Source organism: Bombina bombina, chromosome 7 (assembly GCF_027579735.1).
Source record: "Bombina bombina isolate aBomBom1 chromosome 7, aBomBom1.pri, whole genome shotgun sequence".
Taxonomy (NCBI): domain Eukaryota; kingdom Metazoa; phylum Chordata; class Amphibia; order Anura; family Bombinatoridae; genus Bombina; species Bombina bombina.
This window is the reverse complement of record NC_069505.1, coordinates 325,628,470-325,648,075: the sequence shown is the minus strand read 5'-3', so window position 1 is coordinate 325,648,075 and position 19,606 is coordinate 325,628,470. Positions and strand designations below refer to the sequence as shown.

The following is a 19,606-nucleotide window of genomic DNA, read 5'->3' as shown; positions in this document are numbered from 1 at the left end:
ATTCCCTGTCCCCCAGACAGCTGTGTTATGACTTATGTTGTGTTGCTTAGATAATTTTTATTGCATATCATTCATGTAAAAATAGGGATCAGGACCCTGTGCATCGAACAATTAGCCAAACATTTATCCTTTTTTTTTTTTTTTTTGCAATATTGTAATGCTTAAGCAGAAAGCGGTAATCTTGTTAGTTTATATATGCAGCACTCATGAGATGCATTTACATCAGTGCCCCATGTTCACATTATGTCCTGAGCTTCAGATGTGCCCAACACTATGGGAGAGATTGCCTGTGCCCTGAGCTGCGGCCCGGTCTGAATGTTTGAACCTACTGCGTAGGCTATTTAAAATGGTGGCTAATCTGGTGTCGGCCCGTTATCAGAGCGCGCAAACTTCAGCAACACTGTTCGCCAGAGAGCTCAGGAAACTTAACTCCTTACCGGGTAAGTGTCATCGGTACATGCCGGGGGACTGTCTCTTGCAGAATATGGGTAAGCGATAGTCCGTGTTTTGCTTGTGGCTGGCTTTGTCTCAGGTGCTGCGCAAGTAGTTCGGATTCAAATTCATCCCTGATCGTGCAATCTTTGTTTTCTGCCGGGTCGCGACTGTTCTGTCACATATCCCGGGTATTGGGTCAGCCTCTTAAGGTGTTTATTAGCGATCCTATGCAGTTAAAATAGTACTTTAGTGGGCCATGGCATCGGAGCACACCTAAAGTGCGGCCATCATTATCCAATGCCGGCTCCGCCCCCCGAAGTATTACTTTTTTAGCTGGGTTTCATTCTCTTTAATAAACTCTCAAACTACACACTAAAACATATTTCTATCTAAGGTTGTCTAAAATGGAAATATATGTTTATTAGTTATATAATGTTCGTATATATTTTCAATGTGTTTTTATGAATGTTTTTTAATGAACTTCAAATATATCTGTGTATACTGTACATATGTTTTTTCATATATCTCTAAACTTTAATTGTGTTTGCAATATGCTTTATGCATTGTATTCACATAATCTACTCTTTTCTAAAGTAGATGTGTTTGTGACATATGCAATTGAAATTCTCACTGTAAAATATCCCTTTAAATGCTACATCCAATTTGATTGGCTACAAGCTGTTCCTTCCTATTAACTGCTCAAGTGGCTATCAAGAAAGTTCACATTGGCGGTCAGCATGAGGAGAAGTTCCGGCTTTACCTGTGTGGATTGCGGTCCACTGTGATGTCATCAGCAAGCATTAGGAAAAGTCGCAAAGGTGAGGAGTGCTCGGATCTCTATTCCGGAGATCTACTTCGTAAGAGCCATTAAAGGGACATAAACCCCAAATTTTTCTTTAATGATTCAGATAGAGAATACAATTTTAAACAACTTTCTAATTTCATTCTTTTGTCTAATTTGTTTTATTCTCTTGGTATCATTTGTTGAAGGGGCAGCAATACACTACTGGTTTCTAACTGAACACAAAGGTGAGCTAATGAAAATCGGTATTTATATGCAGTGAACAATCACCAGCTAGAACCTACGTTCTTTGCTGCTCATGAGCTTGTCTAGATAAACCTTTCAGCAAAGGATAACAAGAGAAGGAAGCAAATTAGAAAGTTGTTTAAAATTGTATTTTTTATCTGAATCATGAAATAATTTTTTGGGGTTTCATGTCCCTTTAAGGCTCTCACTGCCTTATAGATTTTCAATCCTCTGAGTAGTTCTATGTGTGTGACCTTGGCCCCTCTGTTCGTATGTACTTTACCAGGAATATCTCCTTGTTCTTTACAGATTTATCACTGTCATCTTGTAGAACGGCTCCGGTTTCCTTCAATTTGGACTGTGTTTTGTATTCTTGAGATACATTTGTTAATATGTTATGATACTTTATGATGCGTTATAATACTTTGGGATTTTTTAGGTAACCATTTTCACTAGTGACTCATTATATCTTTTTTTGCTTCACTTTGCACATATAATATATTTCAATTTATATTACCATTAAATCCTTTAGTGGTTATATTAGTTTGTTTTTTACCTAGGAATAGATATACAGTACTTTTTATTTATTTTTTATTATTATATATTAGATATTATTTTTCACTTTGCCTTTAGCCTTGCAGGGGCGCAGTTGTTTTTTGTATAGCTTTATTTATTTAAAGTTTACATCCCTTTTTCTACATTTTTGGTCTCCAATCACGATCAACTCTTTAATAAGTTTTCCTACTTGCACATTTGCCCAAGTGCAATTTGAAATTTCTTAAACTATCATTGCCCTCCTTCTATTATATATATATATATGTGAAGAAGAACTGTTTAGGAACATCTTTAGAAAAAATAATAGACACGTCTCTGTATTCTATATTATTTTATTTTATTACATATATGCTAAGGAAAGTTGTTTAGGAACAATTCCAGAAAAATGAAATAGACATATGCAAATATGCTCTTTATTATGGCAAACTAAAGAGTATAAAGTAGATAAAGATACCTACTAATGGAATATGCAACTGCATACAGTAATCACATATCAGACATATAATATATATATATATATACTGTATATTCCAATATCAGTGTAAACTTAAAATAAAAATTAGGAATTGATAGATTTAATATTGTGCTATATATGTAAATAACACGCTATGAACTAATAATGTGGGATATTGGCAATACTTATTAATGGATCATGTAGTTGCAAAAAAGAATTTCAAATATGTGTATATATTTTTATAAGAGAAGCTTGAAATAATGAGTCATATATATTCTGTAGAAAAACAAGTAAAAATCATGTTATGAATTGAGAATGGGTAATATATGGATCAATATAAATATAGATCTTAACCCCCTTAATGATACAAGTCGTACAGGGTACGTCATACACAAACTGGTGATTAAAGACCAACAACTTACCCTGTATGTCATTAGGGGTTTAAAGCATCTGGAAGCGATCCTGAGGCATCACTGCAATACATTTTCTCTGCATCGGCCAGCAATGGTGCCGATCGTTGGTGGGGTGGGTGGGAGCAGCTGCAAGGAAGTGGGTGGCCTGCCCATCGCTGGACTAGTTCTGGCCACTGTTCCAGGAAGGTGGGCGAGAGCTCGCAAGGGGGGATGGGAGCGCGTGCGACTGACCGATCAATGCTGGATCTATATTAGAGGGAGGAGGGATAGGGGAAATATTGTTTGGAAAGGGGATCTAGGAGGGGGAGTGGGGTAGGACATTGAGGGGGGGCAGCTACACTATGGAAAAATGGGGTAAAATAAAAAAAATTATAAAAAAAGCAAATTTGTACTGGCAGGCAGCTGCCAGTACCTAGAATGGCCACAAATAGGAAGATGGGGGAGGTTAAGAGAGCTGTTTGGGGGGATCTTGGAGGTTGGGAGGTTAGGGGGGAACCTATACTTCAGAAACTATGCATTTATTTTAAAAAAATGCTTTAAAAAAATAAATGCTTTTATTTTAGTACTGGCAGACTTTCTGCCAGTACTTAAGATGGTGGTGACAATTGTGGGATGGGGGAGGGAATAGAGCTGTTTGTGAGGGGTCAGTGAGGGATCAGGGGGTGGGATGTGTCAGGTGGGAGACTAATCTCTACACTAAAGCTAAAATTAACCCTACAAGCTACCTAATTAACCCCTTCTCTGCTGGGCATAATACAAGTGTGGTGCGCAGCAACATTTAGCTGCCTTCTAATTATCAGAAAGCAACGCCAAAGCCATATATGTCTGCTATTTCTGAACAAAGGGGATCCCAGAGAAGCATTTGCAACCATTTGTGCCATAATTGCACAAGTCGTTTGTAAATAATTTCAGTGAGAAACCTAAAGTTTGTGAAAAAGTTAGTAATTTTTTTTTATTTGATCGCATTTGGCGGTGAAATGGTGGCATGAAATATACCAAAATGGGTCTAGATCAATACTTTGGGTTGTCTACTAAAATATATATATATATATATATATATATATATATATATATATATATATATATATATATATACATATATATATGCATGTAAAGGGATGTTCATGGATTCCTGACAGATGTTACAAGGTAACTATCGATAATTAAAAAAAATAAAATAAATAGTTTGGAAATAGCAAAGTGCTATTTGTATTTATTGCCCTATAACTTGCAAAAAAAGCAAAGAACTATGTACACATTGGGTATTTCTAAACTCAGGACAAAATTTAGAAACTATTTAGCATGGTTGTTTTTTGGTGGTTGTAGATGTATAACAGATTTTGGGGGTCACAGAAAAAGTTTTTTTTTCCATTTTTCATCATATTTTATAATTTTTTTTATAGTAAATTATAAGATATGATGAAAATAATAGTATCTTTAAAGTCCATGTAATGGCGACAAAAACGGTATATAATATGTGTGGGTATAGTAAATGAGTAAGAGGAAAATTACAGCTAAACACAAACACTAAAGACTAAACGCTAAATGCAAAAATAGCCCTGGTTCTTAAGGGTAAGAATTGAAAAATGGCCTTGTCCTTAAGGGGTTAAAAATTACCTTATTATGTGTTAAATACAATTTGTCTTTATCCATTATGTGGAACTCAGATATCTAATTTGAAAGAAATATTGCCCACGTAAACTTATTTGTGGACAGATACCAGGGTGACTTTATGATGGTTGGAGTATTTTGGCTTGTCACAGGGGGGGTGTTGCCAGTGGTTGCTGGAGGGAGGAGCATTCAGCCTTCAGTCAGCGTGGCCTTCCTGGGTCCTGAAAAGGACCAGCTTCAGGCAGGGAGACTCCAGCAATCTTCTGCACCACTCCAGTGGACAGGGTCTGTTGCTCAGACCTGTGGGTCACAGCAGGCTCAGTGTAACAATTTTAAACAACTTTCCAATTTACTTCCATTAACAAAATGTGCACAGTCTTTTTATATTTACACTTTGAGTCACCAGCTCCTACTGAGCATGTGCAATAGTTCACAACATATACGTATATGCATTTGTGATTGGCTGATGGCTGTCACATGATACAGGGGGAGTGGAAATAGATATAACTATGCAATTTATTTAAAAAAAATCTACTACTCATTTGAAGTTGAAACTAAGTGTTATTGCATTGTCTTCTTATCATGCATTTGTTGATTATGCAAATCTACTGTAATGACTGGTCCTTTAAGTGATTGCAGCTCAGGCAGACAAAGTGGTAATAGCCCATTCATCCCAGGAAAACAACCGAGACTTGTAACCTGGGAAGTCTTCTTTATTGAGGGAACTGCAGGGGAATAATTAACACTTCTTATCATGCTCTATGTGCCACAAAACAATTCAAACTCCACTTTCTTAGAAACTGAACAATAGCAGCCAGAATCTAGACACTGTGACCATATGGTATAAGGCAGAAGGTTAGTAGCAGCAACTCCTGATTGGTCATTAACTTGACACTTGATTGGCAAAAACATAACCAATTAAATGAATGTGCTTTAGCCAATCAAAAGAGTGCTTACTTCCTATGGTGTTTTACATTGAGTTTGTCTGTCTGCAAATTTCTGGTATCCCAAACCCCTATCAATACAAAACAACAGCAAGGGGAGGGGAGCTTGCTGGACTTATTGTTTTATCAGTGTTGCAGCTCCTACCTTCCCTGGTAAAATTATACATAACACAGTTTAAAATTCACTCCCCATTATTATAATTATTAAAAATTAAATTGTTATGCCCATCATTAAAAGTTCAAGGAATGGGGCATTCGTGACATGTTTTTTTGTGTGTTTTAAATGGTTTTAAATAAACATATGTTATCTTCTAAAGCAGCGGTCTGTGATTGGATGAATACTGGGTACCTGGCAGTATAAAACCAGGTGTGCGTCTACTCCAGATCCGTTTTTTGCTCCAGAATGTGTAACCTCTTGGCGGGATCACTGTAAGAATATCACCACTGAAACGATACTTCACTATATATTTTTGTTTTTATTTTTGAGGCAGAAAGTCATTTGGAATACAAAAACATGAATTATCATGAAATAACACATGGACTCAAGATATATATCCTTAAATATTGCAATTATCTTTTCACTTTTTTACTTTTTATTGTAAAATTTGAAATAGCTAACTGAAAAATATTAAACATTCACTTCTAACTGACATACAAGAAAACAGTTTACTAAGAAGAAAGCTGTGGGCGGAGTTTGGCAGCCATTTTCAGCTGCTAACAAATGATTATTATTTAAAAATTTCATGTACTTCTTACAAGCTTATAGATGTGGAACCTATTGCAAGATGTTTGTCTGGTATGTAACAATAAGTAGCAAAGAAGAAGTATTGGGTCTAGACTTTCCCTTTAAGTTGACTGGAAGCTGCTACCCATAAGTGACTGTTAGGGGGGCTGAGCTAAGGTAACCAACAAACTAGGATAAAGCACATAATGCCCAGGGCCTGCAAATGAGGGTCTTTACGCAATATATACTTGTTGGGCTCTGGTGTCATAGGGAAGACCACAATCTTAATAGATCCTTTAGGGTTATTTATTGCGCCGCCTACTAAAATTATTTCCTGCGCTGTTTGAAAAGAGGGGAATCCTTCAGTGACATTGTGTGAATTTAGAAAATTAAGTAGGCTACATATTAAGTCATCCTAGTCACTCCAAACAAGTGTGTTCAAGTAACGATAGAGTTCCATATGGGTATGTCACTCAAAGTTCCAAGGTAGTAGCTGATATTTTGAGCCACATACTCCTGTGGAGCTCTATAATCTAGCGGATGCAAGACTACAATCTTAGAACGCCTACTAGGCTTGTTTCATGCAGCCTGTTTAATTCTCAGTTGGCTTAAGGGTATCTTCGGAAAAAAAGCAGAAACAAGTTTAGCAGTGAGGAGCTCCGGCTGTTAGTTATTAGCAGAGTACATGGATTTGCACTGGGAAATAAAAAACATACTTTCCAGCATGTTGCATGTGCTTCTTCTCTCTGACTCCCGACCGATGCTGCAGCTCTTGAACTTTCAAGGCGGTTCTAAATGTTAACCGCTTTAACACTGCTGAAGAGTTTCAGAACTTTTTCTGCATGACTGGGGTTTTGAAGTAGGAGCAGAAGGTAAACAACCTTAAAGTGCAAACACCCTTGGCACCAGCGCCGGACCCTTTAAGCAGTCACCTCACACTAAGGCTGGCCTTATGAATATGTTTATGCTTTCCCTGTAGCTTCTGCTAGCGCTTAACATCTGGCTAGTTAAGTCTCTGTGGGGAAGGAGTTTGTGCAAGCATATCAGCAGGCATAAAAAATTGTGACTGGATTGCAATGTTGCAATATTTTGTTCCCTTCCCATGTAAAGAAATGGGGAATTCAAATTTAGGAACATGTGAATTTGAGGGTTTGATTAATTTTATTTTAAAGTGAGCTGCAATTGATAACAAAGGGTTGTTATTTAGCTGATTTAGTGCTGACTTGTGTGGTTTAGTTTGGATTTTGTCTGTGAAGATAACTTTATCTGCACCATTAGTACAATTAGGGGCAAATGGATAGACCTAATACTTTTTGCTAGAGCCCACCAAGATTCCACACATTCCTTTTTCCCACAAAACACCTGAATTTCTCCTTTTGATTTTAATATTCAACATACTGTATGACCTTCCCATTGGAAGCCACATATGTGGCCTTTTGAGTTATACTGATTGCTTATACATATTTTAGATCATTTATCACTAACAGTTCAATGCACATTCTGGTTGCTACTCAGTACAGTAGTTTGTCAATTTAAGCCAAGGTCAACAGGGCAAAAGACTAGTGCGACAAGGTGAGTACCTTCATTATGTAACGATATTCCAAATATTTAATAGCAAATACCATCTCCTCTTTATGTAAATATAATTTGCAAGTGTTTAGCCAGAAAACATATGCCATCTAACATATTTTCCATATTTTATACAAAAAAACATATTCTCTGCCCCCCAAAAATGAACCCTGTATGCTGAAACACTGCCAACACATGCCAGTGGCACATAAACAATACAATACTATTTGATAATACATTTAATGCACCTTAGGTTAAACTAGATAAGGACATTTCCTTTACATAGGTGGAAAGGAAGAGGGTTTTTTAATGGAATATAATATGCACAATAACTTTTCTACTTTAAATCTTTAAATCATATTGAGATCTTTATAGCCTGTTAAAAATACTTACCATTTGGTCTTGAGATACAAAAGGACAAAGAAAATTGTGTAATGATCTAGTCGAAGTCTAACATTTTCACCTTTACATTAGTGAGATCTTATAAAGTGAATATAGTTCACAGAGTTCAAGAACAATAATAAAATAATTCCACCTTACAAAAAAAATCATAAAGTCCATTAAAATAAATGGATTATATCTTAACCTAAAAGCTATAAGTGGATAGCATTCACTTTGTATATTTCTAGAATGGATATAGATATTTCTATTTGTCTAACTCAATTGTATGCAATTAAATTAGTGTACTTAAAAGAGATGATATTATTTAACTTAGATCTTCTTTATTCAAAACTCTCTAAAGGCATTTTTATTGGGAATTACATTTGGAAGTTGAAATATTAGCATTATTTCCTTTATTGAATTACAGTCACCGGAACTATGGACAGTGTATTGATAGATTCTTGAAAAAACAAAGTTAGACCTTACAGGTAGTTCTATTAGATGAAATCTATCACACAGTAGCCTTTCTTTAGTGCTTGTTATTTGTATGTGATTTATTGCACTCACAGAGGAAATGTTGTTAGGGAACGTTGGGGAAGCAGTGAATATAATGAGAAATATCAATGTATTCTCATGTTCTTGCTTGCAGTGACAGTCAGCAATCCATCTCAGTGACACTTACCTTGTTAACATTTTGATCAGATGGCAAATTTGTCATTTTTCATGGTAACAAGTATAAGTTTGCACAACTAGAGTGGATAAATGGTAAAGATAAAAGGTGCATCTCATTTTTTTTGTGCATGAAGTAATCAGTAATCTTTCAAGAAAGTAAAATAATTACTTTATGATCCACTGGAAAGAAGAAAAAATTACACTTGGTCTCCGAGGCTGGGATTTTTCTTCATCCAGATATAATTACTACCTTTTACCATTCTTGACATTTTGATTAACACACCCAAACTGGTGATAACCTACATAACGTGATTACACTGAATAAGATACCTTTTAGCCAGACTTCATCTACATTATATGACAGAATAAATCAAGGAACATAAACAGCTAATCAGGTGTGCAGTGTCACAATCGGCACAGTCATTTGGAAATGTAATGAATAGTTTTTCTCATTCATACAAAATGTTCTAGTTAAACAGATGGAGCCTTTCGCATACTTTAAAGCTTTTTAACTGACTTATGGTAGAAAGAATGTTCAGATGACTGTAGATTTGTTTTTTTGTGGTTCGCATTCTGTGGGAAGCTTACAATCTTTATGGAAATGCATGTTATATATTACATTTTGGTTGCTAAGTCATTTTACATCAAATATGCATTATGTTTAGGGAAGGAAAACTGGAATTCTTTTGTGTTAAAGGAAGACTGCCACTTCTGAACCCAACAAAAAAATAAAAGCTTAGAAATCTTAGGTTTAGCATTATTTGCTGAGGCATAGTTTTATGGGTGGGAGTACTTTTAGCTTTAGCTCATTCTTCTTGCTTTCGTATCTTGAGTTAAGTTTACCAAAGGTCGAGCAGCCATGAATCGCTTTAGCGAATCATGTCCGCTCAACCTTGCTAAATGCGGCCAATCGGCAGCTAGCAGGAGCCGTCAATCATCCCGATCGTATCGTCAATCATCGTCAATCATCCCGATCATCCATAAATGGTGGCAGAGAAGTTAAAGAGCAGCGGTCTTATGACCGCTGCTTCTTTATTTCCGTTTCTGCCAGACCAGAAATGATGGGGCATCAATGTAGCATCCACTGCCTATTAAATTGACCCCCTAGACTCCTTATATACATACACCAACACTACTTTCTCTTTTTTTCTCAAGTATTGTTCTTTGATTATTTGCACAATTATTATCTGGAAAACTCAACTCCCTCAAAAAAGTTAGACATGGTTTGATGTAGAAGTGAAATAGACACTGTTTCACATTTACATTTGATAACTCTGGCTTAGGTGACAGGGTAGCAGCCTTCATAGTATTGGGGCAGAGCTACATGATCCTAGAGAACGGTTTCCTTGATTCTGGGACATTGGTAGCATTTCTCTCCAGGATTTAGACAAAACTAGATTTCTTTGAGGTAAAAAAAAGAGCATAAAATGGACATAAATAGGAGGAAAGCAGGAAATAAGACAGAGCTAATGTGATTATTGAGAACGCTTAATTACCCTTTTTCCTGCCACTCACATGTGTTTGCTGAGGCCCAGATATTGTTTTAATGCCTAAATATACCACTGCAATGTGAGTCATGCAATATGTAGAAGAACAAGTGATATTGCAATTCATTTAAGGGCATAAAACCACAATATGAAAATGCTTTAACGCATTACAGCATTTTCTTGTCTTTAACTATGGAAAGGAGGTTCCATCACCATCACAGTATTTCCAAACCTTAAACACATCGACAATCCCAGATCAGTAGAATAATATATTCCCTTGTTCACACCTATTGGTTGTATTATGCCATTCTCCCAAAGGAATAGTCTACTGAAATTATTTAGTTCATATAAAAGATCATCATTAAAAAAATTAAATAGTAACTCCTTAAATTTGATCTAAATCAGGGGAACTTCTGAGCAGCTGCCACAGCAGGCCAAAATTTTGGAGATGGTGTGACGATAGATTTTTTTTTTATACAAATGTTATTAACCTAACTGTTGATGGTAACATGTTTAACTCTATTAGCTGAACCATTTTACATAGCTTTTAGTTACAGCTTCTTAGTCCGTGTGTAGCATGTGGCAGATTATAGGATAGGCCATTAACTACCACCTAGCTTTCAGTGATCTAGTTTTGCTGTGTACAAAAACTGCCATGTATTCACTGAATAAATTCACTTTTAAGCATAGGATATTTTTTTTAGGTGCTTACAACTTTTTTTCTGATAGAGCGTCTTATTAATATATTTGAAGGAACTCTTTGCTGTTCAGTTTGAAGGTGCATTGATATCACTACATGTCAGATTGTTAATAAACTTGACCTCCCCAGTAATTATACACATAACCTTAATACTGATGATTGTTATGTTATTGTCAGTACTGTTTAAAGACTGCATGCATTTTAAGTACCACCAGTGCAAATTATCTTGTTAAGAAGAATTATCCCACTATTCTGATTTTTTGCTGTCTAAGACAAGAGCTAGTAGTACTAATAGAATCTGTTGTTTGCGTGGCTGATCTGCAGTTTCATGGATGAGGAAGAGGCCAGAGTTGACAGTCATACATAGAGTGGCATGCATTGGGAAGCTGATGCTGTTGGCTGATAGAGGAATAGCAAAGCTGTCTGTTGAGCAGATTAGTCCCTTGGGGATTTCAGAGGTGTGCAAAAGCATATTTTTGATCTCACAAATCTATTAGAATTTATTAGTGATGGGGAGGAGAAGGCAATGATTTACAAACAGGTGCAGTTCTATGTTCTAGTTGTGAATTATTTGACTGTGTGTCTGAATTGGCAGACAAGAGTAGGCTAGGGAACAGCAGAGTCAACTTGAAGAGTGAAAAGATTACCCTGTTGGCTGGTTTCAGGTTCCGTCTAATTATTTTGCTTCATTTTGCTATTCAAAAGACATGTATATTTGCTGCTAGAAATTTACCTTTATGTATCCAATACATATTAAATAATAATTTGTCAATAAGTAACTGCTCAGAATATCAAACCTGAATTGCATATATTACATAACTCTCTTTGTATTACATGTGCTGCCTTATCAACTGTAGACTCTAATATACATTGTAGTCAACTTGCAATTGTGCTGTACAAGATTATGTAATCAGCAGCATAGCATATTCAATTTGCAGAACTTTTAGGGGAAGTAGAGCAGAGTCCCACCAGAGTGATTTAAACACCTGAACTGTGATTTGAATACCCCAAGAGTGCACAGTTTGGCACCTCCGGTGGACCTCATTATAAGAAATAGGATAGTGAGTAATGGGCATGTGCAACTAGGCCTGGTACCCATATCTTGTATCTTATAGAGAAGGGGAGATGCAGTGTGAGGCCATATCAGTTATAGAGAGCTGAAATAATTTGTTGGGCAGGAGCACAATCCTCAATGTCAGTATCCCATAACGTACTGGCAAGATCACATAAGTTATGTTCATGCCAAAATGCAAACTGCATGGCGGGGAAGTAGCTGGTAACTTTCCTAACTGTGTCTTGACTGGGATAGAACCAGGGACTCCAGCTTGCAGTGACTTGTGCAAGAATACTATCATCAGGTGTTTCACCCAGCTCCACCCGCTCTGGATGCCAGATAATCAGGAAAGTGCTCTCTGACATTGTCTCTGCATTTAACACAGTTTTTTCTTGGACATTCCTTGTTGTAGTTTCCCATAACAAGTATCTTAATTGCCTGCTGCTGTGCCTATTTGATTGTCCTGTCTCCAGCACTACTGCAAGAAATACCCTGGTATTTCTTGCTCGGCTCAGAAACAGGCACTCTATTTTGCTTGGCCCAGAAGTGGGCAATCCCTTTTGCTTGGCTATGGAATGGTCACTCCCTCTTGCTTGGTATTCTTTGCTTTGCCCATAATTGGAAACTCCCTTTTGCTTGGCCCAGAAGCAGGAACTACAGCTCTTGGCCCTGAAGTGGGCACTTCAGAACTTGGCTCTTGTGTCTCTCAACTTTCACCTGACCATTAGCTATACTGGTTTGTACAGTTTGATTAATTAAACTCTTGCCTGTACCTGTTTCCATTTTCCCTATAATATCTATTTCAATACATTACTTGCTATTTCCAAGTGTAACTTTCTCCTAATAAATAGCACTTTTTTATATATTTGAGTCTGCAGTCTATTGATATACATTCTACCCAACTTCCTGCTATCCCTGACATTGGGCTCCATCCTGTTAGAGAGGCCTTAAACCTGAAATTCAGACAGCACCTTGGATGCTAAGGACATCCATTGGGGGATTCCTGTGTGTTATATTAGACCACATGCAATATAAGTTAGTGAGCCTGTGATGGGAGCGTATTGGGCAGCATCCACAGTAGTTTAGTACTCAACTGATGGAAGAAGGTGACAGATGAACCTCTGTTGAATTAAAGAAGGTGGAAGCATGTGCTCAAGTAATGATGGGTTATATTGATTGCAGGTGTTAGTGTTGCAGAGTTTAGTGAGGGCAAGAAATCATAGTCAAAGTTTTAAGTGTGTTTTCTGTTGCTAGTGACCGAGAAGCCTCATGTATTAGGTGTATTAGGTGACTTATCCAGCAACAATACTTCAGCGAAATCTGCAGCCTCAAACCTGTAAAAAAGGGAAGAGTAATGTAGGATATATGAGTCATGCTTCCAGAGAATGATGCATTGACACTCTATGGGCCAGATTACAAATGGACACCCGCTTGAGCGTTTACTGCACTTGAAGTAAGCTTTTTGCGTGGTTGGGTTGCACTCGTATTATGAGTTGAGAGTAAACTGTAACCCAAGCATTTCAAAAGCCAAACTTAGAATGTTGAATGCGTTATAACCTATTCCCCCATAGAAGTCAATGGTGCAAAAACACCTGACTCACGCACAAACCTGATTGCATATTCTCAAGTGCGGTAACCTAACATAAAAAAATGAATATTTCACATTCCAATTTCAACATATATTTGTTTTTTTCTTTTGCAGAAATACAGGTATGTATTTATACTTATATATCTTATATATCTTATATATCTATATGAGTATATATAGGTATAGGCGGCAGGGGTGGAAAAATATCACTATAGTTTACTAGTCATTGGTTGAAAGTTACTAGCTCAGAGAGAAAAAGTTTGTAGTCCAATCAATGTTAAAAATAGGAAAAGTTAAATTTCTAAGTCATCAGCTGCAATTTCGTAAAGTCAATTTCAAAAGTTGTATGGGACCACTGGAAATTTTAAGCCCTAGGTATAGATATATACAGATATATATAGGAACATATTTTTAAAAAATACTTAGAGCATATTATGCTATGTGCAGAACACTGGAATGTGAAATATTTACAGTAAATACACAGTATAGCACTTTATTAAATATGAATAGTGCATAAATATGTTTTTTCATGTTTTCATCTACTTAATTGCAAAGGGCTCCAATGTCTATATGAGTGTACACATGTATTTATGTGTTTACATGTGTCTGTAAATACATATATACAGATATAAATACATATAGGTGTATATATATATATATATATATATATATATACATACATACATATACATCTTTAGAGATGTATATTTATGTATCTCTATGTTAACATTATTTGTGAATAAATTTTATCAGATGGTGTTAATATGAGTGTAAACGTACTTCAGAATGTATTTTTGATGTGTATTGACATACTTTTGTGCATCTCGAAACAGTGGACCAGAGCTCTGTGGATGTGCTAACCCTACAACCATATACTTGAATTGGGCTCAAGAAATCACGTTTACTTTCAACTTGTAATACGAGCGAAAAACCTGATGCACGCAAACCTTTATGATAAACCCATTTTCACTTGTGCATTTTTGCTTGTGCGTAACTGTTAGGAATCTATTCAAAATCTGGCCCTACACATAACTTGCACATTAAGAGAGTGAAATTGCTTGTGTTTCCTTTATATGGTCTCTTGATCTTGATCTATACGGCACCCAAGACATTGGGCAATCCTACCAGTAGGTAAAATACCCTCTTGACTGTATACCAGGCCTCAGGAGTTAATGAAAAGGAAGTGTGAAAAGTGTTCAAGAAAAATGGCAGCAGCCCCTTTTAGAAGGTTGACTATGACATTCTGCTAACAGAGCCTTACATCCTCTAAAATCTACCAGGCCAAAAAATGTATGCAACTTGACATGTGTGCCAACCTGGGTACTGCCCTATTAGCCTGAGACTGTGGGGCATATGTATCAAGCTCTGTATGGAGCTTGATGTCCCGTGTTTTTGGCGAGTCACAAAGACCGCTGCTCCATAACCTGTCCGCCTGATCACAAGGAGGTGGACTGACATCGCCGGAAATCAACCCAATCGAGTACGATCGGGTTGATTGACACCCCCCGGCTGGCGGCCAATTGGCCGCGAGTCTGCAGGGGGCAGCATTGCACCAGCAGCTCTTGTGAGCTGCTGGTGCAATGCTGAATACAGCAAGCGTATTGCTTGCCGTATTCAGCGAGGTCTGGAGGACCTTATCCGCAGTGTCGGATCAGGTCCGCCTGACCTTGATAACTATAGGCCTGTGGCTCCAATCATCCTTGCTTATGTTGTATAGCTCAAGGAGACTTGCACACTTTAAGTGATACCCAATTATTTCCACGTCCTTCAAGCCCTGAAGTAAAACTCTAACTTATCTCTGTAGGGGGCCTATTTCTACCTCTTTGGTCTTCAGGAGGTTCCCATTCTCTCCTGTGCTCTAGGCTAGCCAGCAGCTATGACCAACTGCTCAGGTCTCCCATGTACTCTCTCATGACCAGTTTCACCCTCATGTACTCTTTCCTGATCAGCAGTACTCCCCAAATGAACAGGACATCCATCCTCATTCTGCTGGTCCAGTATTCTCTTTGTATTCTTTTTTTCTTTCTGTGTTCCAGTCTCAATATCTCCTCATCCAAACTCTGAAGGCACTTAGCCCCTATTATTCATTGTTTCCTTTTATATTGAGTTAATGGGGTTAATGTATTTATGTGTGTGTAGCATTGGGATTAAATCTTAAATGGTATTTTTGACAACCTAAAAATTAATTTATACGGTAATTTTTTGATAGTTATGTAATATGTATTGTTAGAATCTGCATAGATTTGTAAAGTATTGATATACAGTAGACATATTTATTTCTTTTTTTATACTTTATTAATGGTGATGATGCATTGGCATGGTCTTTTATTTGTTGTGATTTGACTGTCATCAAGACTGGCCAACAATGTCATTAGCATAGGCAGCACCATCTTGTTTTTTTGTGTCAAAGCCTGCTCAGATAGGGGGACCAATATAATTATTATTTAAGTATGTATGTTACTGTTCATTCTGGGGGTTGTTGATCATGTATCAAGTACCTTTGATTGTTGAATTTGATATCTCCTTTTTTTTACATCAGAAGGATTGTAATCACTGAAGCTGATGCTGTCTATGCATCATATGGATTATTTCCTCTATATCTGCTCATATCTAATACACTCTTTTTTTAAGAACAAAAATTGTGTTATTTTTTGGATTATGGTCTTGAAAAACACGTATATTGGGAGCTGAAAAAATGCAGATAAATACAATTGGATGGATTGGATTCAACCCCAGTGTCTTTATCCAAGCAATCCAGCATCAGTGCACAACTGATATTGTTTAATTAGTTTAAATTTTAATTTAAACAGCTATTAAACATGTTTAAATGTTGGTCTACATTGTGAATTTAGTACATTATGGACAAGATTACAAGTGGAGCGCAAAATATCGCTTTTCCGAAAGCGATATTTGCGCTCCACTTAGCAATGCCAGTGCACGAAAAAGCCTCTTGTTCTCATTGCATGTAAGCATTGAGCTCACAAGAGTGTGCTTCCATGGGCTCAAATGGGAGCCTTGTTTCATACTGTGAAACGCGGTATGAGAACCTAGCGCAGCGAAGGGGTATGTTGTGCAGCAATGGGCAGCAAATGTTAAATATATATGTAAATGAATATATACATATATATTTGTGTTAATATGTGAATATACACATATTAACACATAAATATATATATATATATATTTGTGTTAATATGTGAATATACATATATTAACACATAAATATATATATTTGTATATAAACATATACATATACTGTATATTTACAGGGAACACACTGTTCCTAATAGATCGCAATGTAAATTCACTTTTCTGTGCCGTTTTTTTCTAACACCCTACACCCGCTCACTTTAAAAACTAAAAACGGCTTCATGCAGCTGTTTTTTATTAAAAAAAAGCTACATTTTTTAAATAAAAAACTACAAGACACTTAATTTTGGGGCCAATTTGGGGACATTTAGATAATGATCCAGAGATCTGATCTCTGGTTAATTGTCTGAGCGCTAATTGCTGCCGCAAGCTCGCAAATTTGCCCATTTACGGGCGAGCAATACATTAGCATTCCACTTGTAATCAAACCATATGCATTTAGGAATTACTTTTAACACATTTGCATACATAAGCTTGCACATGAATAGCTCTGTTTTAGCTCAGATCTGTTTTGAAAAGAGGAAAAAAAAACTTATTACCCTACATCTGTTCTCATGCTCGATTTTTTTATATGTTGTACTTGCAATTTTATAAGGTACTATAACTGAAAATACAGTTCTGTAATTTTTAATTTTATAACCCTTGTTGCTGTCTCATAGACCAGCATTGTTTGTTTTTCAAGTTAAATAGCAATATCTTGAATATTCTTATGTGCTTTCATGCGAAATGCAATTGTGAAAAACAGGCTGTTGTGAAGCTCTTTATCTCTGTGTTAGTTGCATTTTTCTAAAATATTTGTATCCCTTTTTTTTTTTTGCAAATAATTTATATTTGAGGTATAGTTCATGAAACAGCATACAATGAGCAAAATAGTGTACATATGAAAACAAATTTGGGCGAGAAGCCACGTTTCAAAATAGGCAGATAACATACAAACATCAGGTGTGACAATCAAGAGTTATCAACCTTAAGTAAATGAACCACAAAGAATAAAATTTTAACATTATAAGTAAGTTTGTAAAGCATTAGATAGACAATTGTTCAACTAGAGTCTAGAATACAAAAATGAAATCCATGTGTATAACAGAGTGCGCTCATGGACAAAGAATCGTGTAGTCATTCACTGACTAGCGGGTGTTTAAATAGGGCGGGACAGGGAAGGTAGTGGGGGGGAAGGAGAAACAAAAACAAAAAAGGGGGGGAACATCCGTAGGACCAATCATGGGGGTGGGGGAATAATACAGTCCCCTCCCGAGCAGTACATTTTTGGAGTTGTTATTGGCTGCCATCTTTTTAAAATAGAAAGAATCTTGTTCTCTCCCAAGAGGTCCCAGGGCTCCCACGTCAATGCGTACAGTTCTGTCTGTTGGCGGGAGCTATAAACATAACTTTCCATAGACCGAAAGTAGGAAATGAGATGGATCAATGCCTGCCAGTTAGGGCAGTCAGGTTTCTTCCAGTTCCTTGCAATTAGCAGTTTGGCGGCCATCGTGATTGTTATCAGCAGAATGCAGCTTGGCACAGGGAAAGGCCATTTCCGGGGGTAGGGAGACAATCAACCCCAAGCGGCTCCACAGGAAAGCTATGATGACTGGGCAAGTCCACCAAATATGTTGGGGCTCACCTACTTGTTGGCATCCTCTCCAGCAAAGGGATGAGCTGCTTGGAAACATTTTGTGTAGCTTAGAAGGAACATAATGCCATCTAGTCAGCAGCTTATAGAACAACTCAAAGAGAGTTATGCAGTGAATGGATGACTTAGTATGTTGAATTGCCTCTGACCAAACATCTGTTGGTAGATCCACCCCCCCCCAATCTCTCTACCAATCCTCCATTTGCCTAGTTTTAGTAAGTTTAGGAGCATTCAGGAGAATTTGGTAATGGAAGCAGAAAGGGGAGATATGCTGAGAGTCTGTGGATAGTCAAGTCTCCCAAGGTGTTAGCGGTCTGTGGGGAGCATCAAGGAAGCCCCATGATTTTAATATGGAGGAGAGTCTTAGCAGATCAAATCTAAATTTAGGTTGGATATCATATTTATGGGCCAAAACTTCATGGGCCATTTGATTACTTCCCGAGAGGAAGTCTGTGATTTTCAGAGTAGACAGGACCCGGCGTGCTGCCGGTCCAGTAGAGGGAAGTCCCAATAAGAGGCCTGACATTGAATGATATGGCGATGGGTGCGGGGAGACCAGATTATGGTGACGAAGGTTTGACCAGGACTTCCTACAATGCAGTATGATTTTATTGTGAATCGGATATTCCGAAGCACAGTGAGCCAGGAAAAATATGGAACGCTTCACGAATTTGCGTGTCATCCTTGCGCAGGGGCCATGTTAATCTTCTCTGTATCGTTCCAATTTTAGTATATGTGCTGCCGAAGCGAGCACATATTTTTTATCCCTTTAATATATGCCAAATATATTAACTGACATACAAAACTTGAAAACGTAAGAGCTATAGATAAAGCAAAACATTGTTTAAGGGGTACCATCTGTTATATTTCAAATGTTTCCTCCATTCCAGAATGCATCTCTTGTGCTCTTGCGGACTGTCCCACTTAAAGGGACAGTCTAGTCAAAATTAAACTTTCATGATTCAGATAGTGTTTGGAATGTTAAACAACTTTCCAATTTACTTTTATCATCAAATTTGCTTTGTTTGCTTGGTATTCTTTGTTGAAAGCTAAACCTAGGAAGGCTAATATGCTAATTTCTATGCCCTTGAATGCCGCCTCTTATCTCATTGCATTTTGACAGTTTTTTTCACAGCTACACAGCGCTAGTTCATGTGTACCATATAGATCACAGTGTGCTCACTCCCATTTATTTATTTATTTATAAAT

At 37.1% G+C, this 19,606-nt stretch overlaps 1 non-coding gene across 1 annotated transcript; it reads right to left on the bottom strand.

Moving 5' to 3' along the window:
- Positions 1-19,044: 19,044 nt before the first annotated feature.
- On the bottom strand, positions 19,045-19,151 carry LOC128637107 (U6 spliceosomal RNA). Its single transcript, XR_008398973.1, has one exon. It is a non-coding gene; the product is annotated as a U6 spliceosomal RNA (small nuclear RNA).
- Positions 19,152-19,606: the final 455 nt, after the last annotated feature.